The sequence below is a fragment of the Anabrus simplex genome, chromosome 1, assembly GCF_040414725.1.
Source record: "Anabrus simplex isolate iqAnaSimp1 chromosome 1, ASM4041472v1, whole genome shotgun sequence".
Taxonomy (NCBI): domain Eukaryota; kingdom Metazoa; phylum Arthropoda; class Insecta; order Orthoptera; family Tettigoniidae; genus Anabrus; species Anabrus simplex.
Window position 1 is genome coordinate 263,130,696 of NC_090265.1, and position 25,987 is coordinate 263,156,682.

Genomic DNA, 25,987 nt, shown 5'->3' on the forward strand with positions numbered 1-25,987 from the left:
GCACGCAGCTGACGTCCAGTTAGGTTATGAACCATTCCTCCCTCATCTTCATTGGCTGAATCTTCATCTGTGTCAACATTACCATCCGGTGGTTCAATGAAAATATCCTCAGTCTGATGTCCTAACTCATCGTCTGCTTCCAATATATCCATCACTTCTGATAAGGTCAGTCCACCCCTGGAATAATAAAAGATAAACAAATATGTAATCAACTGCATTTAGCACATAAGTAACCTTCGAATGTACGATATAATATTTTAAAAATTACTGTATCAACGGCTTGATATCATAAACGCCCAGTGATACCATATGGTATCACGCACTTAGAGGCATTGCTGTGTTGTCACAAATAACATTGTTGAAATTCAAATGTTCACAAGGTTTCTTTGATTCATCGTCAATGTTATAATATACTGATTAGAAAGGAATAATAGATAATAAGAGCAATATTATACTTACACGTATCGAACGTCCATGATTTTCACTCCAGAGAATCTCACCTGAATTCATGCAAGCGATCCCGCCAACAAACCACTCGTGTCGGAAGCTTCTTCAGGCGCATGCGTCACTTCAAGCCAAAGAACGTATAAAGCTCCAACTAAACCCCTCTTGCGATTCAAGTCAGTACCAGCTCAGTTAAACTTCTACTGTCTCCTGATACCATATGGTATCAGTGGGCGCTAATGGGTTAAGGCCACGGCAGCTTTCTTCCCACTCCTAGCACTTTCTTATCCCATCGCCGCCAAAAGACCTATCTGTGTCGGTGCGACGTAAAGCAACTTGAAATATTATGTAACTAGCAGATATCTAGGTTGTGATAGCCGGGCGGTCAGTGAAAACGGCTTCTAGGGAGAACACTGTATAAGTAAAGGTCTTAATTGGGGTAATCACATAAACAGGATTGTAAGTAAAAGTTACGGATCTCTTTTTTTTGGTTATGAGACTGTTGAGGGGTTGTAAGGATGTAGGCCTAGTCCGGCTCCATGGCTAAATGATTAGCGTGCTAGCCTTTGGTCCAGGGGTCCTGGGTTTTATTCCCGACCGGGTCGGGGATTTTAACCTTCATTGGTTAATTCTAATGGCTTGGAGGCTGGGTGTGTGTACAGTCTTCATTAGAATTCATCGTAGGTAAGCCCCCATCCTCACAGATGCGCAGATCACCTATATGGCGTCAGTTCAAAAGACCTGAACCAGGCCTTTTCAGAGGCCATGTGCCATTATTTTTATTTTCAGGAGGAGTAGTAGTAGTAGTAGAGATGCAAAGGAGAGAGTAGTCTGTGTATCACCGGTGAGACTACAATAAGAGTGCGTTTACAGTGTATGGTTCCCTCGCCAGGATTACTTTCAAGAACTGGAAAGAATTGAAAGAAAAGCAACAGGATTTGCATTTGGTGATCCAAAAATGGTTTGTGTTGTTGGGAAGACTTAGTAGCAAGGAGACGAGCTGCTCAATTAAGCGTTATAATCAGAACTGTTGGTGGAGAGGTGGCGTGGAATGATATTAGTAGACAAATAAGTTCGACTTCAGTTGTTAAAGGTCGGCAGCCCTGAAGTTGGTTTTGCATGTTTTCTCATTTTCACACCAGGCAATTGCTGGGGCTGTATCTGAAGACCACAGCCACTACCTTCCCAATCTCCTATCCCTTTTCCATCCTTGCATCGCTGAAAACATTCGTTGTGTTGGTGCAGTGTTAAACCACAAGCAGAAAGTTCTTAAAAGTAGTAATTCGAGAGCACCAATAGAGGCGAATATTTGTTTACAGGAAGAGGAGTTAGGGATTAGAATAATTGACCAATAGATGTTTTCAGTAAATTTCCAACTTCTTTGAAATTGTTTTAGAAAAGACTAGGTACTGGTAAACAATTGATAGGGTATCTGCCACCTGTACGATAGCTCTGATAGCCGTAAATGCAGTTCAGTGATGGTTGACTGACTGACTGACTGACTATATCCATGACGAGCTTTCTTCAGAGCCAACAGAGGGCTTGAGTCCAGGTTGCACATATTTTATAGTGTTCTAAGTGTTATAATTTTGTTTGACAGACTGAAAATCTTGCAAGTTATATTAAGAGTCGACATTAAAAAGAAATAGGAGATTTTCAGAAGGTATGGAGAGATAACGAGACTGCTGGCTTGTAATACTCTGAATTGTTACATTTGGTTTTTATACAACAAGAATCCTAGTAATTTGTTCTAATTAAATGTGTCATAAAGACAGCCCTTTAATTGTATATGCTGTGAGGAGTGAATGCGAGTGAATGTGCAAGTGAAATGATATTGTCATAATTGCTGCCATATAGGCCTATTGTCTCAACACGTTGTTGTTGAAGTTCTTCATAATTCTTCAGTAATTCTTCGTGAGTGAGAACAGGCCAGACGTTCCTACCATTCTCCCCACCAACTGGCAGTAGGGAGATTGAACTTGCACTCTATTTCTTGAAACGTAGATTATTGTTGTCGGCACTCGTACCTACCAGAAGCGTGCCTCTCCATTTGGACAGCTGTTACATCTGTTACAGTAGTGTGTGAAGTGTGACTCAGTCGAACGCAACTAATGGATTGCTTGTTAGCTCTTGCTATGTTGGCTGAAGGTGCTGAAAGGGAAGAACAAAGGCAAAATAGAAGATTTTGGGTTCACGACATAAATTTATCCAGGAATGTAAATGGTGAATTTTGTACATAGTTTTAATTGCTTTTGCGTGATGAAGATTGTGATTTTAATTGATTACTTGTGGATAATCATTGTTATGCTGAAATATCAACATTGTTATTGAATTTTCAATTTAAAAGTACCTTACCTGTTGCATTTCTCAGTTCCTTGCTTATCTCATCCCACACATTATCTCTTGCAATGGTATTGCTATATAACTTATGACATTTATCATATAAAAATGTGTACTTTTCAACTGTTTTAATTGAATACATCTGTAGCATCCATTTTTCAGTACAGCCCAGTTTAAGCATCTCTCAGGAATGTGAATATCCCCAGAGGCAGCAAGTATTGTGTACCGTCAGTGTACGCATGAACTCCATACTGTTCCGAAAACACCCGACTACTTTACAAATGATGCTGATTCCCATAGGGAACCTGAAATATTTGTCCTGAATGAGTAAATTTATAAACCAATATAGAAGGTCCATTGTTGGACATTATAAATTTTCCAGCTAACTCATTCATGGATTTCGCCCCAGTGTGCTAATTGGGCTCATCAGTTGGTAAATAGCACACCTACCAAGACACATGGCTGGTGCATAAGTGGAGGCCACTGTGTAGGCTACTTGGAGCTACCAGCAGTGCCAATGCACCATGAGAGATTTTCTCATTTTCAAAAATTGATGTCTGACTGGCTATCAGATGATATAGATGTTGATTCCCATAGGGAACCCGAAATAATTGTTCCGAATGAGTAAATTTATAATACCAATATAATTGGTCCGTTGTTGGATGTTATCAGTTTTCCAGCTAACTAATTCATGGTTGCCAGAGTTTCGCTCCAGTGTGCTAATTGGTACTTTACAAATGTTACCGAAGTTAAATTCCGCTGGGAGGAGCGGAAGAAATATTCTCGCCAAGCAACTTCCTTGTCTTCAGCGCGGCACGTTTACCCTCCAGTCTAAGTGTGAGCTACTGCACCTAATATGCAGTAAAATAATATTTTCGTGCCACGTCTCCCTTCCGCTAGGTGTGAGCAGGTCTTTAGAATCATTGGTCCTGCCATGTCACTACCAACCACTTCAGAAACATTGGCATCCTTTACTCGATCCTTAAGTAGAGCGGCAAACTCTCTTTCAGCATTCTATAGTTAATGACGCTTACATTGCAGACAACTTGCTATCACCTTTACAGTCCTCCTAGTTTGTATTTTCGAATACCTTTTCCTCAAATAAGTCGCTAAAAACTGCAAACCTGCGAGACAATGAAGTTGATGTTGCTCCATAATCATTGTTTCAACTATTTTAAGTTTCTTAGGTAGCAACAATGAGTATCTGAAGTTCATTAGATCCTCTCTCGTCACAGTCATGGTCTTCACTTGGACGAGACCTTTCTCATCGCTGACAACATTTGTTCCATTGAAGTTATCATCTTCACAGGGGTCGAAAAATACAGAGCGCCCAGTCGCCGTAGCGCCTGAAATTTATCTGGGGTCTGAATTTTCAAATTTGGTTTTGAAAATATATTTTCTGAAATCCGGATTACCCTTAATGTATCGCCCACCACTTTGTAAAGTAACAAGTCGTATCTTATGGTGTTTCGCGTGTTTACTGTAGCTCATATATTTTAATATCGGCAATAAACATTTTAACTGCTTTTGGCAGTCTTGTAATTCTGTAATTGGCGCTTCGTACCTTGGAACTTGACGTTTGAGTTCTGCACAAGAGCTGTCTCACGATCATGAAAGACATTGTTGTAACTCGTCAAACAAGTAGCCTTTCATGTGGACATACAGTATAACAAATCGAGTTCCATTACAGATGATCAGTTATCGGTAACAGAGTACAAGGATCAGACCAGAGTTGTGGAGAAACGCAGAGAACTACTACGTTAAATAATTCCACAAATACCACATTACTGCCTTCATTCCCGTGACTAGCAGACTTCCGTCTAGCGACTGACACTCAGGAGCCATCATAGGCTACATTCGTTGTTACTCGGCTCATAGAGTTGAACGCATCGTGTCATCAGAAGTTCCGCTCACTTTTGATTCTTTGAGGATCTGGGAATGAAATGATTAAGTAAGTTACTGTATTATTGAATTATAAGAGTCATGAATAACTTTGTGTTCCCAGTATGTTCTACCAGTACATCCTTTAATTGTAGACAGACTAGGCTTTCTTTCCTTTCTTGTAGTGTATGTTTTCCTGAATATCCCACGCAAAAATATGCTTTCTCTTAGTCTGTAGCTTGTGGTAGTCAGATGAAGTTTGTTGAAACGAGGACTTGATTTCATTTTTGAGAATTCTTGAATGAAATGATTAACCCTTTGAGAGTCAGGTTTCTTAGCCCACTGCACACCCCAAAATTTAGGTTTTTGCACATGTTTCTAAACCACCCTCAGAGGTTTTAATGAAATGAATGAATTTAACACAGTATATTAACAAGACATCAAACACTTGTTTAAGCACGAACATTGTAAAACATCATTTTTAGTAATGTGTTTTGGTATGATAATCTTCAAAACAAGGTACAAGGCAAAGAGTTTTGTTGCACTCCTTACAATGGTAGATGGTCCTCGTATTCCTTTTCTCCCTTCTTGATGTGTGAGCACACACATGGCACACTCTTGAAGGTGATCTTCCTGGTTCGTTTGGGGGATAAGGCGCTTTATTTACCTTTATAACCTTCGTACGCTTTGGACATGGCGGCTGTAAGACCTCATCCTCACTTTCATTTTTAAGTCTTCACCACTTGAATTATTTCCAGATATACCTCCCACATCGTCTTTGTCACTGTTTTCAAATACTGAACAATCACTTTCATCATTCATAAGAATTTCACAAACTGTATCGTCGCTTGTAAGCAAGTCAGCTTGACTTGGCGCGGCCATTTTCAACTGTTTGCAATTGACTCGCTAAACCTGAAGACATCCGCTTAAAAAATAGCCAACAGATGTCAGGAGCTATCCGTTTTTCAATTGTTGTCCAGACATACAGTTATGAAGATATATCACTTCAAATTCCGACACACAATATATTGCACCGTAAACACAGCGGCACTTACCACTACACGCAGTATATTGCGCCGTGACCTTCAAGGGGTTAATGAAGCTAGTGTATTAGTTAATTCTAAAGTTTTGAATAACTTTTGTGTGCTCAACATGTGTTCTACATGCTTTAATTATAGAAAATTGAATTGTCATTTTAAGATGAAACATTCAAGTGAAGCAGTGATATTTACATGTAACGAACAACGATATAACAGAGCCCATATTGCCACAAGGAATGTTGTCGAGAGGTTCCCTTCCATGCCTTTAGGACTTGATGCAGCATTCAAAACATGTCGAACATTATTGTTGCCACGGCTGTGCTGCACAACATTGTCATTGTAGCTCCAAAAATAGATCCTCCCAATGACCCTGAAATTAATCTTCAATTACTTGAAGAAGAGGAAGAAGGCAATTTACCAATACATGCTGTGCATCTGCATCTCAGGAATGATGATAATCCAGGACAAGTCACCAGACGTGCTGTAATTAAGATATTTTACTTAAATGCAAACAAAAATAAGGTGAGATTTTATTTAAAAACTAAGTTCTCTTACAACAGTTCAGCATTTTTTTTTCTTTGCAGTATGCTACTATTTTTTCTTTTATTAATTCCTTTTTTAATTAAAAATTTTTAATTCCTCGTTATGCTTTTCTCTCTTCAGCGCCATGTCCAACAAAAGCGCCTCTCACTGCACTTCTGCAGCATTTGATATTGACTCCAATGCTGTCAGCTTGCTCTTTTTTCTTACCTCCAGGTTTCTTCCTCGATTGGTGCTGCAAAGAAAAATATACACCCATTCTTTTAGTGAAGAGAGAAGAAATGCAATGCCATGTAAATTGAAAAAGAATATTTAATGTTTTGGTGATTTTAAAATTTATTTTTACTGTCTAAATTCCTCTTCCATTGCAGTGCAGTGCAGTGAAGTTTTTCTAAAACTAAATTAAAATAGAAAATGCTTCACCTTTAGGCCTACACCACTTGAAGGTCTTGTTGGTGTAAGTAGTGGAGTTTGCACATGTAAACACCAAAGTCCCCCTAAAACAGAATAATTATATATGTATATTACATTAACGCAGTCTGTAATTCTGTGGTCTGCGGTTACGTGTGTATAGTTTTGTGCATTGTGATATATGGTGAATATATTAACATACATTAGCAATATCTCGTAGTGTGTCCAGAGGGTTAGAAATATTGGAAGGTCTTTTCAGATTGTCATCAGGTTCTGGAAGTTATATTACAGTTTATTATTTTAAAGTGTTCTACTATATGCTATTGTTAAATGTATAAGCAAGATATATATAAGTATGAGTTTACTACCATATACAGAAACCAAAATGCTTTATTGCTGGACCAATACGGAGTACAGGTCAAAATTACAAACCCAAACGTATACCCTACCAAGCGAGTTGGCCGTGTGGTTATGGGCGCGCAACTGTGAGCTTGCATCCGGGAGATTGTGGGTTCGAGTCCCACTGTCGGCAGCCTTGAAGAGGGTTTTGGTGGTTTCCCATTTTCACACCAGGCAAATGCTGGGGCTGTACCTTAATTAAGGCCACGACTACTTCCTTCCCACTCCTAGCCCTTTCCTATCCCATCGTCGCCATAAGACCTATCTGTGTCGGTGCGACGTAAAGCCAATAGCAAAAAAAACGTATACCTTGTACAGCAGTGTACATTAAAAAGCACAAGATAAACTCGAAGTAAATAACAGTACATAACAAAGCAACAAATTTATACTCCACGACACTATTTGTCTGGACATAAGTATTCATGCTGTATCCCCAGAAGAGTTCACAACTCAATGATGAAACAGATATTAACTTCATCAGTAGCGCGGTTTTTTTTTGCCTTTCCTGTAGATTATTTCTTTTAACCTGCTAGGCATTAGAACACCAGTTTCCGTGTTAGTTCAGATGAAATGTTCCCCATTCTTGTAGTAACTGTTTCAAGTGTGCTTTACTTGTTATGTGGTGTGTTCTTAGTCTGGACTCCAATTCAGTCCATAGGTGTTAGATGGGGTTGGTATCCAGCGATTGGAGAGGTGTTTTTAATGTGTGTGGCGTGTTGTAGAGTACCCACAAAGGAACAATTCCCGCTGTATGTTTGGGGTCATTGTCGTGTTGGAAGTAAAACTCATTAGAAATTCCAAGCTTTTCAGCGCTTTTGCAACCTTTTCTTTCAGGATGTTCAAATACTGAAATCTCACCATAGCTCCCTCGATAAGTACCAACTCTCCGACACCTGAAGCGGCCATTGAGCCCCACACCATAAACCCACCCCCGCCGTGCTTCACAGTGGTCACGAGGTTCTGCTCATCGAGCTCTGTGTTAGGGCGTTTCCATACTAAAATGCATCCATCACTCCGGCAAATATTAAATTTATTCTCATCTCTAAACATCACTGTTGACCAAAACATATCTTTTGCCACATATTCTTTTGCAAATTGTAGTCTCTTCCGTCGATTCACTTTCGTTATGTGCGGTTTCTTTCTTGGGACCCTAGATCGATACCCAAAATGATGAAGGACCCTCCTTACTGTTTTGTGTGACGCTGTATGAATGAAATATACTGCCAGCTGCGATGCTATTGCCGAAGATGAAGTGTGTGTTTTTTTTTTTTTTTTTTTAATTGTGGTTACTATGAACCTTTCTTCTTGTGCGGCCAGTTTCTTCGGACGTCCACATTTCTTGTTTATAAGAACATCCTGTCCTTTTAACATTTGTATGATGCTTTGCACAGTTGGTTTATTCCAATGATGTTTCTGATCTTGGAATACGATTTTCCTTGGTGGTGAAGGCGTAGAATAAGTCGTCTCTCTTCAACAGACGTTTCCCTAGTTTTCCTCGCCACTGGACTAGTACCGTCTCTGACCAGCTGATCAGTCCGTCTTTGTCTGCATCTACTACACAACTAATGTCGCGGAACAACACAGGTTTCTGTTTACTCATTCAAACCCCATTTTTACACGTAAGGTATGAATACTTATGTCCGGACTAGTGTCATGAAGTACACATTTGTTGCTTTGTTATGTACTGTTGTTTACTTCCAGTTTAATTTGTGCTTTGTAATGACCAGTGCTGTACAAGGTATACATTTGGGTTTGTAATTTTGACCTGTACTCTGTCTTGGTCCACCAATAAAGCATTTTGTATTGGATGGGTAGGGGTATTGTGGACACTGAAATAAAATGTTATTACTGTCACCATGAGGGTGGCCACACACGCAGGTAGAGAGGTTATAAAGGTGGAAATGGTACTTGTATTGCGGTGTAAGTGCGTGGTTGAAACGAAGACGTATGATGTGATATGCCTACGAGTGTATGATCCATAAAAAAACCCAAGGTTTATGAGGAATATGCGGCTGAATTTGATAAAAAAAAATTGCCTTTTGTATGAGTGGAATATTGCCAATTCTCTTGCCACGAACTGTATGCTACATCGTAAAGTTCAGGAAGGAAGTCAAGGGGCGGAAGGGTTACAAGAATTGGTGCTGTATTTTGAGTACTAGCTGCCTTAGCTGCAGAATCAGCTCGCTCATTTCCAAAAATACCGGAATGCCCGGGGATCCACATTACTGTTATGTACACACCTGATAGTTTTCACATTGTATAAATAGCAATTATAAGAGAGCTTGGGAGAGATTAATGCATAAAGTATACTTTGAGCATCCGTATATATAGTTGTTCGTTTATAATGCTGTTGCTGAACGTGAATAAGTGCTTGTCTAATTTTAAGGAGCTGATAACTTGCTTGCGTTGTCACAAAATGTAAACACGAGAGACAAGTGACTGTCGAAACGTTCACTGCCGTCTGGCTCAGGGAGTAAAGAATACGAGGAGATGCCTTGGAGCTCTGAGAGTGAAGCCCAATGACAGTGGTCTACACAGGGTGCGTGATCGTAAATAGGCGCGAGAACGCATGCTATTTTTTTTAATAGTCAAATCTGTCACAGCTCATTGAAGTGAATACGGTGAACGCAAATTGTAATTGCGGGAATTTTCAGATGCAAACGCTGTACGACACGCTGAAACGTAAAAAAAAAAAACAACAACAAAAAAAAAAAAAACAACTAATATTTAGTTGATGCTGTAGCTCTTACAATGTCGTGTTTTGCATACGGTTGCACGAATCGGAAATCCAAAAATATTCCTGGAATAACATTTCACGGGTAAGATTCTAAGTATGGCTTGTAATATTGTAATGGCCATAGCGTCCGCCATGCCGGCTGGCAGTGGGCCCGGCCCGGCACCGTATAGACCCATCCCTTACGCTTCAACTGCGCCAATCACTAGCAGCACTTAAGTGCTAGGCCAGCCCCACTCGCTTCTGCCGCGGGCTCGTAACAGAAGAGTATGGAAATGACTCCACGATTAACCTGGAGTATTCCATCTCGCGAGATTCCTGGACCCATCGAGCATCCGGACTATTCTCGAAGGGCCAGCGCAGATATATAAAAGAGGAACAACCTGCCTGGAGTTGGTGAGTGTTAGACGGAGTTAGAAGTTGGTGTGGTTCAGTCGTGAGCGACTGCCGTAGTTATTGGACTAGTGTGCTACAGTGCGGACTGTCGGCAAAGGAGAACGTGTAGCCGTTCGACGTGGGACCTTGTGTGTGGGTGTAAAACTGTGTAGTGTGAGAACAAGTGAGAAACTAAGGGAGAGAGAGCGCGCGAACTGTGTAAGTTTGTGTTATAAACAAAAGTTGTGAGTAGTTTAGTGCGTAGCTAATAAATCTTAGTATTGAAGCTACCAGTCTAGTGTTAATTGATCATACTACCCCGCCAACTCGTTACAACTGGTGTCAGAATCGGGATCGACTGGTAGCAGTAATTTCGTAACTAGGAATTTCTAGTGAAACGTAAAATGGATAGCGAACAGTTTCAGGCTCTCCTCAGTAAGTTCACCGAACTCTCGTCCAAACAGGACGAAATCAAGAGCGAAGTGAAACTGGAATTGAATGAACTTAAGGGTGGACAAGGTAAATTAGAACACGAAATGCGCTCTCTCGAAAGAAAATTAAAGTGTTACATTTTGCAGGACGTACAGGAACTGGTTGAAAAACAGATCAAAGAAAAACCGCAGGTTATGGAGTCAGGGGTTCGAGACCTGAAAGAAGTAGTGCTCTACGTACGAGAGTGACAGCCAAGGAGACTCGTGCTAGGGCCACCAGCGGCTACAGCGCCGGGAAAGTAAAACCCTCGCGCTTCGACGGGACAACATCTTGGCGGACCCTCCGGGCCCAATTCGAGACCGTGTGCGGGCACAACGGTTGGACATCGGAGGAAAGGGCCGTGTACCTAATCGCCGGACTGCAAGGGCCAGCAGCGGAAGTACTAGACAGCCTTCAGCCGGGTGCCACTTACGACGAGATCGTTAGAGCGCTCGACAGCCGATACGATGACCACCAGCTGGCAGCCGCCTACCGAGTCCAGCTAAGGAAGAGGACCCAGCGCACTAATGAGACGCTGCAAGAATTCGCGCAAGATATGGAGCAGCTAGCCCTCAAGGCTCTGGATGGGCTGCCTCTGGACCACATTCAGCGGGAGGTAGTCTATACATTCATTGATGGGCTCCGCGACGCTGAGATCCGTCAAAAGCTGATGCTCAGCGGGGAGCATGACCTCAGAGAGGCCCTGACGTTAGCCCTGAGGGTGGAGGCAGTGAAGGGAACAGCGGCACCGTCACCAAGAATACGAGCCGTGAGAAGCGAGGACGCGCCGTTACGGGAGAACGACGCACGCCGCTGCTGAGACGCCGACGCACCAACGAGATCACCTGTTGGAATTGCGGCGAGCGTGGCCACCTGCGGAGGAACTGCTGTATGGAGGCGGCCCCTGATCAGGGAAACGAGTAAGGGCCGACAAGGAGAGGGGCTCGTCGGCACCGTCACTGCCGTCCCCTCGTTTCACGCTAAATGTGGTCACCGAGCGGAGCGACGACAGCTTGATCGCCGACGAGTGGCTCGGAGACAGGCCTTGCCGAGTCATGATAGACACGGGTGCGGCATTGACCATCGCCAGGCCGGACATCGGTGAGGGACAGCCAGAGAGGGAATCCCACCGCCCTTATCTGCTGCGAACGGCCTCAGGAGACACCATCCCTGTCTTGAAGGAGGCGCTACGGAAAATACGAGGCGACTGTCGACGTGGGACGACGTGTATTGTGGCTCGGCAAACAAGAGGTAATGCTGCGATGCCCAGGGACGCAACCTCCAGTAGCGCGGTTAACGTTGGCCAGCGACGAAGTGATACCAGCCACCAACGAGATGATGGTTACGGCACGGATAGAGGGACCCACACAAGGGGACAGCGTGCTCGTGGATCCCGGTTCGCCGACCACCGATCAAGGACTCAACCTGGCCAGGACGCTCGTTCCAGCACGAAGCTGCGTGCCGGTACGAATATTGAATTCGACGTCACGGGAGCAGAGGGTACCCAGCGGGACAGAGCTTGGGACTAATGAACCAGTCACGTGGGTCGTGCCACTGGACGACGAAGACGCACAGACCCTGGAAACAGGCGAAGGATTGGATAAACTCCGGAATATTATATCCGACGCCCGGCAACATTTAGAGGCGAGACAATATGTAGTACAGTATATTACCTCCGTTGTTATTGTGCTAGTATTTCGGAGTCTCAGAAGCACCGTCCACATTTCGTAAGTTCGTCGCCATAAGACCTATCTGTGTCGGTGCGACGTAAAGCCCCTAGCAAAAAAAAAAAAACATTTCGTAAGAATTTTTAGGATAAACTTACTGTTTATTGTAAATTTTTCCTGAGTTTTCTTGTTCGTGAAGAAAGGAGAACAGATTGGACTAAGGCCATTAGAAGGGAAAATTGGATACCTTCTCCTTACACCAGAATATGTTCGGCACATTTCGAACCGGAATTGTTTGATCGGTCCATGTATACATTTGTTTTGAGGAGAATGCAGTACCTACTATTTTCGAAGATTTCCCTTCTTACCTACAATATTAGAGCACTTAAGGTCTAGAGAGGTTTTCATTTTCATGCCCTTCCTGGCCCTTGTCTTCCTTTGGCCGATATCTTTATTTTTCGAAGCGTCGGATCCCTTCCATTTTTCCTCCTAATTAGTGTTAATAGAGGAGGGTTGGCCAGTTGTATTTCTTCTTTAAACAATAATCACTACCACATCTCTGAAATACATATCCCCCTATGGGGGAGGATAGAATAAAACCCACGGTATCCCCTGCCTGTCGTAAAGTCCCTGTGGAGTTGGGGGTAGAACAACACCCACGGTATCCCCTGCTTTTCGGAAGAGGCGACTGAAAGTGGCCCCAGGAGCTCTCAGGTTGGGAGCATTGGTTGGCAACCTCGGGACCTGTCGTGATATTGGGAGAACAGTCAAGAAAACGTAACTAGTAACTCGTTCCTTTTCTTCTTATTATTATTATTATAAAAAATCTAAGAACCTAAGATACAACACTTGTGACACAATTATATTAAATAAAGATATAACACATAACACAGTCCAAAGAAGGTTCTCTCTTAGTGTCTATCAATTTCCAACATTCTCCCCACCCTGGTCAACACCTAGGTGGATGACCAGCTGAATTGGTCGGGCTATTTTGTGTCCCTGCGGGGTTCGAAGAATCACAGTCCTTATCTTCTTGTCCCTTCCTTCTAGTAACCTCTCTATTCTTGCTCTTTTCCATAACTGGCGTGGTCGTCCATCTTCTTGAATCACCGTCAGCTCTCCGGGTCGGAACTCAACGGAACTCCCAGACACACCTCGAGCTTGATGAAAGCTCTTGAGTTCTAAGAGGTACTCCTTGGTCCGTCTTCTCCAGAAGTCGTCTAACAGCTTTTGTCTCAGTCTGAATTCTCTTGCCAAGGCAAGTCTGGTAGTAGGTTCTGGTCCTGTTGGCTTGGTCATGAGTCCCTTCACCAACAAGAAAGTGTGCCGGCGTCAGTTCAGCGTCGTCTCCATGGGAGATAGGTCTTGAATTTATCGCAGCTTCAATGTTGACTAGAGTGGTGTTAAGGTGTTATTCTGTAAGTCTTGATAGTCCCAGTACCTTTCTTAGGCATCGTTTAACTACCTACTATTCTCTCCCACAATCCTCCCCACCAAGCGGCCCGTGGGGCGATAAACGTCCAAGTGATACCGTCTTTGGCGGGGAATCGATGGGTCTCAGAGGATGACAGTGCCTTCCAAAGTTCCGGCAGTTCTGCATTGGTGGCCTGAAATGTCCGTGTATATGGTATGTGGCAGTCCACGCCTAGCAGAAAACCTTTGAAGGGCCATAAGGAATGTGTCAGTGGCCATACTGCAGCATAGCTCTAAATGTACTGCACGTGTAACAGCACAAGTGAATAGCGCTATGTAAGCCTTTTCCATCGTCATGCCTGTTTTGATGTAGATGGGACCGGCGAAGTCTATCGCGGTAATTGCAAAGGGTTTCGACTGTCTCACCCTATCCGCAGGTAGTGGAGCTTCGATTTGCTGCCCTCTAGGGTTCTTCATGATTCTGCATGGGAGGCAGGCGTGCAAGTCCCTCTTAACAGTTTGACGAGCTGTAAGGATCCAGAACTCTTTCCGGAGCTCCGGCAGTATTACCCGAACTCCAAAATAATGTAATCTGATATGTGTTTGCCGAATGAGTAGATACGTGAATCGATGAGAGCCGTCTAGAAGTCGGATGCCGTCGCTCTTTGGCGAGGTCCGCACAGTGCAATCGGACCTCCTAGGCGGAGAAGTCCGCCTTCAATGAAGGGGTTCAAGGGGCCTATTTTGGATTCTTTAGGAATTGGTCGACCGTCTTCGAGAGCTTGAAGTTCTAGTGCAAAACATTCTCGTTGAACAGCTCCTATCCAGTATGTACGTGCCTATGCGAGCTCCACCGCTGTTAGTTCTCTTGTAAGCTTCTCTCGATGGCGAGTGTTGGGTGTAAATTGAAGAATCCAACCAGTAATACGCATCAGTTTCAAGTAGTAACTGAACTTAGAACTATCGATAACGCTGGAATATGTGGTCCTTGTCATTACATGTTTTATGTTTCTCTTCTTCTCGGGAAGTTGCTCGCTTGGAGTTTGAGCACCAGATGGCCAACATTCCTCACCATGTGCAAGCCATGTGGCTCCATTCCACCACTTGCGCTCATTCCGTATCTGGTCAACACGAAGTCCTCGTGTAAGGTGGTCAGCCGGGTTGTCCTGTCCAGAGCAGTGCCTCCATTGGCTTAGAGTTGAGTACGATCGAATCTCCGTTACTCTTTTGCAGACGAAGCTTTTCCATCTGTTGGGTCACTGTGTATCCAACCCATGGTGACAGAATCCGTCCATAGTATTGCCTGAGTGATATCGTGGCCTGTGGCTGCGCAGAAATAGGACAGCAATCGCGCTCCGACTAGCGCTGCTAGTAGCTCGAGCCGTGGCCAGGTTACTTTCTTGATCGGGGTGAGCCTGTTCTTGCTGCAGGCCAGATGGACGAGTACGTTGCTTCCCGCGTTCATGCGAATGTACAAAACTGCCCCATATGCCCTTTCTGAAGCATCACGAAATACGTGGATCTGAACCTTGCGCTCCGTTGAAGTAGCTAGCCACCGTGGAATTTGTACTCGCGAAAGAGAAGATAAAGAGGATGCCCAAGTGTTCCACGATGCTCCGATATCAAGAGGTAGCAACTCGTTCCAGTCAATTCCCCTGCACCACGTATCCTGGAATAACAGCTTACCGGGAAGGGATATGGGGATAAGAGTCTGGGTGGATCATAGAACCTAGCCGTAGTCTGTAATAACTTCCTCTTGGTGTTTGGTCCTTAAGGTAAAGCCTTGGTGATCTCTGGGTCAATGTAAAGGTTATCCGTTTCTGTATTCCAGTAAGCGCCTAGTGCCTGCGTCTCTACGTTGACCTCTTGACCTTCGGCTCTCCAGATGGTCTTTAGCGAGTCTGAATTATTGTCCCATTTCGCTAGGTGGAAGTTCATCAATTTCATCAGTGCAGTAAGTTCGTAATACAGGGCAATCACACCATTGTCATTCTCTGCGCCGGATGCGAAGTCGTCCATAAAGGTGTTGTCATCTATGAGGGGTACTGCAATAGGAAATGTTGTCTTGTATCTGTCGGCGAGGTCCCCTCAGTGTTGCTGAAAGAAAGAACGTACTGCAAGCCAGACCGAATAGGAGCCTAGTGAAGCGATAGGCCACTACCTCATCCGTCGTGAGGTAACTTCCATTACTGTCCTGGGTGACCCTGTACCATAAGAATTTGGTCAAGTCTCTGTCATCCTCGTGCAAGACTAGCTGAAGAAATGCCTGTGTAATATCAGTGATGATGGCCATGGGATGTAGCCTGAATTGTAGTAGAATAGCCAATGTCTCCGGTAGCAGATTTGGGCCTGCCTCTAAAGCATCGTTGAGAGACGGCGAGTTGGTTTCGTGAGAAAACGCGTCAAAAACTATTCTGCATTTTGTTTTTCCCAGTTTGTCCTTCTTTACAGCTTGGTGGCGGAGATAAACGTGGTGTTCTTTGGATCTCCAGTAGATATGACTTCTATTTGTCCTTTCATTGTATACATCAGCATTTGGTTGTAGTACACCTCCTTTAGAGTGGTATTGTTTCGAAGTCTTTTGATCAAGGTATCAAATCGAAGTTCCGCATTTATCTTGTTATTTGAAGGAAGAACATCCTGCTTTCTTGGTAGGCAGATTACTCTCTGGCGACCTTCAACGCGATAGGTTGCCTTGAATTCTTGAAGAATAGCAGAGTCTTTCTCAGTCAGGCCTCGATTTTGATTTGCAACTATTCCCATTGTCTCTAGATCCCAGAATTTTCTTAGTTCATCATCCGAAGGTGAGCTAGCTTGTCGAATGAAGTTCACAGCAGCAGAATTCACACAAGTCCCTGATCGGCTTCCATTTAAGATCGATCCAAAAATTGTCGGAATCAGAACGATCGATTCAGATATTCGAATCGATGAACCGTCTTTGAGTATTTTCCAGTATTGGTCACTGCCAATTAAGATCTCCACGGGCAGGTTTTCTTTCGAATCAGATCTAGGGTCTGCTAACTGCAATTTGCGTACGTGTGTCCAAGTTTTGATGTCTTGTGGAGCTGCTGGTTGAGGTGAGAGTGAGTGTGCACTTTCGTAAGCGTTGATAGAAACCGTAAAGTTGGTGTAAACTCCCTTCATACTGAATCCGACGACTCTGCGCTGACATGATGGGTTAGTCTCGGACTCAAATGTGCAAACAGTCAGTTCTCTTTTGTCGGTGGTTAGTAGCTGTAGGTCGTCTATCAGTGATTTTGATATAAATGTTGCCTGACTTCCACTGTCTAGTATACATTGAGTAAGTCGGCTTAGCCCTGTATATCCAGTGATTCTTACTTGAGCTGTCTGCAGGAATGTGAAACCTGGTGTGGTTATATCTATTTTTCCTTCAGAGGCTGTGTTGGCCTGATCTTCTGAGGTCTTGTGACTCCTCCCGTTGTCGCAAAGGGACTTACGGTGCAACTTCTTGCAGTTAGCACACTGTGTCTTTCCTTCCTTTCGACAATTGAACGCTGTATGCCCTCGATTGAGGCACAGGAAGCACCGGTGAGCTCTCTTCAGCCTATCCTTTCGCTCCGTAACGTTTGTGATTTTCTTACAGTCCTGTGCCCAGTGACCTCGTGATTCACAAAAGGCGCAAAAAGGTTCCGGTCCCTTAACTTCTTTTTCTGCTAAGCCTTTAGGATCGGCATGGACGTGAAGAGCTGCCGCCATAAGCGGGTAGCTTGATGATTTGGAGGTTTCACCGCGAATCTTTTGTATAGTAAGCGCTCCGTCAACTTCCTCACCGAGAAACATTAGTTTGAGGATATTACCCTCCGGAAGGTCTTCTCGCTTGGCGTGAATGATCCGGCCACGGCATATATCATCTGGAAATGCTCAGAGAATCTTCGTTGCAAGTACTCGGCCATAGGCGTTCACATCTTCCCCAAGAGCGCGCAGAGCTTGAATGCGGCGATTGCAGTCAATTGCAGAATTAAGTGCGTCCGGTGCGGCAAACTGAATGGGCTTAATACATTCTATGTAGTCCAAGTGGGCCTGTATGATAATATTCTTGTCGCCGTAGCGAGCTTCAGGAATTTTCTTAGTCTCTTCATATGTCTTGGCCGTCACTGCAATGCCCTCAATCAAGTGCTTTGGTTCCCCCTCTAAATAACCCGGCAGAAATAAATGTTTATTAGTAGTAGAGAGTGACGTGTCCTTATCAATTGACTGTTCGAACTGTTCCCAGAAACGTGCTCATGTTTCTATATTACCTGAGAAGGGTTCTAGTCTTATTGGGGGGAGTCTTAACGTGGTTGAGGGAACAGCTGAGGCAAGTGTTGGTACCGTCTGTGTGTTCGTGAATCTAAGATTCGACATCGCGCATTCAAGTTTTTTCTCCATCCCATGTGAAATGCGAATGATAGTTCGCTTGGCGTTCTCTATGTATTCCGCACATGTACTTATGTCATCGGCACACGCGGTTTCATCCAGGAGGTCGTGAACCTCATCGTCCAGGGCCCTTCATCTATACAAAGTCTCTTGTAACCTATCCCTACAGTACTAGTAATCCTCGGGAGAGGTAGTCAGTAAACTCTCGTGCTTTCTCCACGAGACGTGATGTTTGCCCTCTCCCTAGCACGTCTTCTTTTCAATTGGTGTAGTCGTGTGTTCTCGTTACCGCCTTCCATACTGGACCTCTAGACGTGAATTTGCTATAGTAAAATAGTGTATTTGATAGGGACTTTGTAATAGCGTGGGAAATATTTCGTTACTTGATCTATTATTAACCGTGCTCTGAAGTATTGTGACGTAGTTCAAGTAAAGCCAGGAGATGGCAATACTGGTCACTCAGTCGTGCGTGAAGTCAAGTGAAGTCCCCTCCAAGTGACGTAAATAAACAATAAACTATCTATGCGTTTACACTACAAACACTATCTATGCCCCCTATGTTTTATTTTACTATGCCTTATGCGGTATTTGGAAGTTCCTTAAGTATCTCAGATATTAACAGGAACAAAAATACTCATCTGAGAAATGTTGCCGTACGTTGATGGCCTGGCGTGATAGGTTTTATTTCTACGGCAACAATTTTCCCGTAGTCTCTAGTCCACGACGTATATTGCCCATTCGTGCTGGAGTGTAGTTCTTCCCGTGTTTCTGGCACCATTTTATGTCGTGATATTGGGAGAGCAGTCAGGAAAACATAACTAGTAACTCGTTCCTTTTCTTAATATTGTTATTATTATTATTATTATTATTATTATTATCAAAAAATCTAAGAACCTAAGATACAACACTTGTGACACGATGGTATTAAATAAAGATATAACACATAACATAGTCCAAAGAAGGTTCTCTCTTAGTGTCTATCAATTTCCAATGGGGCCCTTAGCTGAGTCCTGGCATTGCTTCCACTTAGTTGTGCCAGGCTTTTTAATCTCATGTCCGACCTCCGATGGTCAACTCTTGTTTTATTCCGATACCGAGGCTCTAAGAGGATACGAGGGCTAGGGAGTCTTTCATTTTCTCGCCCTTCATGGCCCTTGTCTTCCTTTGGCCGATATCTTCATTTCTCTCTGATTGGTGTAAATAGAGGATGGTTGCCTAGTTGTACTCCCTCTTAATGCAATGATCACCACCCCGTATGTCCCGCTCCATGGTAAAATGGTTAGCGTGCTGGCCTTTGGTCACAGGAGTTCCGGGTTCGGTGGTGGTGGTGATTATTGCTTTAAGAGGAAGTACAACTGGGCAGCCATCCTCTATATAACACTAATCAGAGAGAAAAATGGTAGAGGTCCGACACTTCGAAAAATGAAGGTATTGGCCAAAGGAAGACAAGGGCCACGAAGGGCATGAAAATTAAAGACTCCTTAGACCTCCATACGTAATACCGTTGGGGTCGGAAAATAACAAGAATTGACCAAGAGAGGTTGGATAGGATAGTTGAAAGTGAGGAGCCTGGCACAAGTAAGTGGAAGCAATGCCAGGACTCAGCTGAGGGCCCCGTGGTCGCCAACCCACGCTCCAAAGTTAAGAGCCCCTGGGGCTTTCCAAGTTCGATTCCCGGCAGGGTCGAGAATTTTAACCATCGTTGGCTAATTTCGCTGGCACGGGGGCTGGGTGTATGTGTCGTCTTCATTTCATCCTCATCTCCACGCGCAGGTCGTCTATGGGAGTCAACTCAAAAGACCTGCAAGTGGCGAGCTGAACATGTCCTCGGACACTCCCGGCACTAAAAGCCATACGCCATTTCATTTACCACCACGTGTCTTAAAAGGCGATTTAGGGGTCCTAAGGGCTTTTAACTTCGGAGGTCCAAGTGGACCTTAGCTGAGTCCTGCATTGTTTCCACATGTGTCAGAGGATGGTTTACTTGATGTTTGTACGTCCTATTCAAACAATAATCACCACCACGACCACTCCAATATACATGGTAGGCAATGTTGCTGTGCCCAGTTTGATGATTTATTACGCATTCCCATTAAGCATTCAGATTGCGGTATGCCGTTGATAATAGCCTACTTATCTTTACTGATATCTGGTGAAGATTTGCATCTCCTATTTTTAAGACACTCGGTTTATTAGTACCGATAGTCAACCAGTGAGGGAGTAGATTTAAGGCTGCGTGTCATGAGAAACGCTTCCTTAGAGCTCAGTACGTAAAAAAAAAAAATGCATTAATAGGTCTGTTTGCCAAAAAATTTTGTTATAGTTAATCGCCGCATTATTTTGAAAACGATTGTACTTAATTGAGCGTTAGGCAGAATCTTAAACGCTGATTAGGGTAATCAAGGTTCGTGCACTTGGCCATTCCGTTGCCTTCGCTATAATACAAGGCCTGGAAATAGAGCCCGTAAAACGCTATCGAAGTGGCCACACTGTAGTTCATTGGCGGGCCGCTAGGATCGCTTTCTTGCTCTCTGATTACCAGGTTGGCGCCTTTAAACGTGTGTATTGAGTTGGTTATGAATGTGTATATTCTTTTGAAAATAAGCACTCGCAGTTTCAATGATGGTTTATTGCTGTGTTCCTTATTGTCATTCACGAGAAATTAAAGGTAGTGGAATTTCATTTCACAAGTTTCCAGTGAATAGTGCTTTAAAAGAACGGTGGCTTGTTGCTATATCTCGCAGAGGAGACAAACCGGGATCTCTCCGGCTTCCTACAGAAAAATCGAGGGCGTGCAGTAAACACTTCAGAGAAGAAGATTTTAGTATAAGTACATCTTAAAAGACACTCCTGCCTAATAAAGTCCCTTCAGTTTTTACAGAGTTCCCCAAACACAAACAAGTCACTTTAAAATGTAGGAAAGCTCCCAAGAAAAGACAGCTTGAAGAAACGGACAGTGAAAATGTGTGGAACAATCTGATTCTCCTGTGCCTGATAATATTGGAGAATCTGACCTGATAAATGTAGGCACCACAACAGTAGGTACACAGTTTTCTCCCGTCCTAAAATCAACAGTACCAAAATACATTACCAGGAAATTAAGACAGGAGATCAGAAGAAATAGAAAGCACGTGACCATTATTAAGAAGTTGCGCGTAAAAATTAGTGACTTCGAAGCAGAACTTAGTAAGATAAAGAAGGATCCCGGAAATCTTGCAAGTCGAATTTCTAAAATTCAGAAGGAAGCAAAAGGAGGTAATATGAAAGCAAACTTTTTGTTAGAGCAACTTCAGAGCTTTGGAAAAAAGAAATGTAAATACCAGGAGACTACAGTTAAAATTTGTGTGCTATTATCTTCAAGGTCGCCAACTGGTTTTCGGCTTCTCAGAACACTCGATATTTTGCATCTTCCTCATCCAAGAACGTTGAAATCGTATGTTGGATACTCAAAAGGGGAAACGGGCATAACTTCGCTAACTAAAGCCCGATTACTGGCAGAAAAACTGTCGTTAGTGAACGATAAAGAAAATGGTTGGTTCCCTTATAATAGATGAAATGTCCATAAAGCCGAGACTTATGTATGGCAGGAAATTAGATATGTTTATTGGACTGAATGACATTGACATTGACGCTCTTGGAATCGAAGTTAGGTTGGCCAATAAACTACTCTGCATTTTGTTCAAGGGACTCTCTACATATTACAGAATACCGGTGTCTTTCTATTTCACTTCATCCGTTCCGGGCTCACAACTTGCAAAATTGACCTTGGATGCGTTAAATGCTGTTGAAGAGTGTGGTTTCAGAGTGATCAGAATTTTGACCGACAATTCCCAGGTAAATGTTTCGATGTTTGAAACATTATGTGGAGGAAGCATTACGCATGAGATACGACATCCAGCTGATGAAACTAGGCCTCTGTTCCTAAGTTTCGATCCCAGTCACGTCATAAAAACGTGCGATCCCAACATTTGTCTCGAGACTTTTTTGTAAACAATGCTATCGTGACCGGAGATCATTTGAGAGGTCTTTTCAAACTCCAGAAATCTTTAATTATGATTCCGGTGAGGAAACTAACCAGAAAAGTAGTTTACCCTACAAATTTGGAGAAAATGAATGTAGCAAGAGCCAAAATTGTATTTTCCCCTGAAACAATCGCTGGTTTGAAGAGTATGGAGGTGGTTTGTCCCGAGAGCATTGAAGACAGGGACAGTTTAAAAGAAACAATTTGTTTTATGGAGCATTTTATGAAGTGGTTCGATGCCCATGATGTCTACAGCACCTCGTATGAGACATACTCCAGGAATGAGAACAGACTGGTATTTTTCAGCATTGAAGATGAACGCCTCAGTTGGTTAATAAATAATTTCATGCCATATATCAAATGCGTCCAGAGAAAGAGAAAAGATTCACGAGGGAAACGTATCAGGCGTTGGTCTTGACTACCCAATCCACTGTGGTCTGCGTAAAATACCTCATAATTATAAATTTTCATTATGTCATAACGAGGAATCTAACAAGCGATGATATCGAGCTTTTCTTTAGCCACCTACGACGCAAAGTCATGCCTTAACGCAATCGAAACAACGCTCCATACAGGAATTATTGCGGCATCAAAACATGGCAATGTTGAGCTGAGGGATGAAAATAAGATCCGCAATGTACGAACCAGTTTACTACAACCAAGAATGTGCCAGATGGATGACAGATATAGAAGGAATGAAAGTCGCGATGATGTGCAAATTCCGCAGCTTCCTGAACACATAATGTCTATCATTACAAAACCCTTGCAAAGTAAATTACGTCAGATCTGTGTCAACAAAACTTTATTATTAAGTGTTCGCTAGTACCGGTACATAAATATGATTAATTTGTTTCAGATTCAACGGCTACAATACCTGGTATTTCTCTATCTATGGGTGCAGGATACTTAGTGCGTGTGGCAGAAGAACAAACAGACTGTGAAAGCTGTTTAGAACATATCACTTCTCCAGCTAGTGAAAGTCCAACATTGTGTTTTTTTCCGCTTTCAAGATCGAGGAGCCCTCAGATACCCGAAATCATCGTTTGTGGCTCTTCTGCAGCGCATGACGGAATTTGTCACCTCTGCTGTGCAGTATTTACCCCGACGACAGTTACTAAAAATGTGTACGTTTTTTTCTGAAAGCCAGGTTCATCAGTGAAATTAAGTGTAGAGAGTGTAAAGACGACAAACTACCTCTTTTTCTACTCCAAAAATTTCTGAGACCTCTATTACACAACATTGCTTCGAGCCACTCAAGTAGGAGAAAGTTTTGAAACTTGATAAGAAGCCCCTGAGTAGGAAAGTTTTAAAACTGTAGACACCTACAACATTCAACTCTCTTTATTTAGGATATAATTTACTTATAGACATACACGGCCATGCGAACACATGGGGGCAAGAACGCGATCCTAGTGGCTGAATGGTGAACTAAGATGGCACCCGTTTTAATTAGTGCATTTCAAGGCCTTGTATTGTAGCGTAGGCAACGGTTTGTTTCTATCCACAACAACGACATGAAAGATATATAGACTGCTAAACATACTCGTTACAGCGCCCCTGGTTGAAGCACAGCGGACTAACGTTTGCCTGTAACTGTCATGGTGGCTGCCTCTTCTTGGTCTTGACAGTTAGCCCTTATCAGTTCAATGAATTGATGAGATTATATGCTATTGCAAATTAAAGATTTATTTAAAAATAAACACGATATTTCCAAACATGCTTAATGTTGCATTGATGTTATAATAAAGTAAGCATAGTGAATATGGTGAGCATTTGATTGGTTAAAACAAGAATTACGTACGTAGAAGGATGTATAATTCGGCGTCATGCACAACAGAAAGACATGTTATACGTATAGCAGTTCATTAAGGAATTCACACGCGTTGAGAAAGATACCACTGCCTTTTCATGACATACCTTCAGTGTCATTCTGGTAAAATTTTTGAATTTTGCTTCTTGGTCAGGTTTGTTATGTTTTATGCTTTTTGCTACTTATGGCTACTTTCTAAGAACTGCTGTACAACAAGTAGCACATACGTCCGTTGGTTGCGGTGTAGAAAATCTCTACGGTATGACTGCCTGTCGTAAGGGGCCATTAAATGGGGTAACCCCAGATTCTAAAGTTGAGACCACCAGACCCCTGACATACGGTATCCTCCCAGCTTTACCACTTAATATTTCTACCGGACCTCTCTTGGTGAAACCTCGCCTGACTTCATTCTACTGAATTCATAGCCTACATTTATTTATTTATTTATTTATTTATTTATTTATTTATTTATTTATTTAGTTTAACCTTGCACACCTTCTCAAAGACCGTACTTCATCACATAACTACTTCTCCAGATCCTTTCTATGGCAGATTCAGAGGAAATAAGCATAAAGTTTTGCCTTCAAGTGTCATGGCTGCCAATGGTTCAAGTAGATTCCAAGGTGCCATCAAATTAGCAGTCTATATTTTTAATGTTGATCCACAATGTGAGAATTGCCATGTTTTGGTAACCATGGAGGGGGGGGGGCGTGGCCGTTGGCTTCATGCGATAGCCACAGAGAGTAGTGTAGCGGACAGCTCCCTGTATTTTTTACTCCCTGGTCTGTATAAACTAAAGACAAGTGACTATCGAAATTATCACTGCTTCCTGAATACCACTTCGAATTTCTTCCGAGGGGAATAATAGCGAGAAAAACAAGCGTCAAGAAACCGAGCGTTAGAAATGGTGCATTGCTTTTACGACAATACCACCGTAAAAGTTTTACCACGATTACGTAAAGGCTAATAATTACCGAGCTTCGTGCACTCGGGCATTGGCATTGTGACAGTGTAGTCCAACTTCTTCCTTTCTGCTAGGATTGTGGTTTCATTGTCTTCCAGCCGATTAAATGGCCACGCTTCTTCTGGTCGTTTTAACCATTACGGACCTAACCACCATTTTGAGTCCTTCAGCTGGGTCGGATAACATCCTCTTGATATGAGATTAGTAAGATTGTTAATGCCTGGAATATGTTTCCAGTCTTCTGGGCATGTTAGTAAAATCCTGATTGCTTTTACTCCGTTGCCAACAAATCTAGTCCATGGTACCTTTCTTCTTATCCAAGCTAATGCGGTTGAAGAATCGCTCCAGAAATATTCTCTCAAATTTTGTAGATGTAGAGCTTACTTAACTGTTGATGCGAGTTTACTTCCAACTAGGCAGTGTAATAATTCCAGACTGTGAATAGTGATGGTTTTGAGAGGGGCTACCCTCGCTTTAGGTAACAGCAGCTGCGCTGAAAAACCCTGTTCACTTTCAGTTCGTAAAAAGATCACAGAAGCATAAGCATGTACGAAGGTATGAAACGTCCATTGATTCCTTTCCTTCACACCACCCCAGATTAGTCTAGGTACTTCCTCTTCCGTTACGCAGTTTATTTCCTGATAATGCTTCCAAAATTCATCAGCGATACTCGCAGGTAATGGCGAGTCCCATTTCTGTTTTTGCTTTCGTTTTCTACACACCATGCCTCCTGCAACAACTGCTTGAATGGGAGAAGAGCTGGAGAGAGAAATCCAATGATATCAAAAATCTTATGCATTAAGGAAAGTAGGATTCCTTTAGTCAATAATTCTGGGAGAGCTAAAAATTCTGTATTCAATGTAATACTCATTGTGTCCGATCTTCTGTTCCACAGTAGTCCAAGAACATTTGTGATGTATCCCTTCTGAATTTCACTGTCCTCCATAGGTGTGATTCTTTCTGTTGAATATTCTCAGTTCCATTTTTCATCCGATGACACACAGTTGTCGACAAACATCGACTCCACAAATTGATGTTTTTGACTTGTCTCCCTTACGGACGTTGGTAATATGATGTTCTATTACAGCGCGCCTAGGATA

The 25,987-nt window shown here is 42.9% G+C and overlaps 1 long non-coding RNA gene across 1 annotated transcript; it reads right to left on the reverse strand.

Annotated features, from left to right (window-relative positions):
- Positions 1-6,278: 6,278 nt before the first annotated feature.
- On the reverse strand, positions 6,279-9,460 carry LOC137498526 (uncharacterized). Its single transcript, XR_011017810.1, has 3 exons — positions 9,296-9,460; positions 6,669-6,742; positions 6,279-6,480 (listed from the first exon to the last, which is right to left on the reverse strand). It is a non-coding gene; the product is annotated as an uncharacterized lncRNA (long non-coding RNA).
- Positions 9,461-25,987: the final 16,527 nt, after the last annotated feature.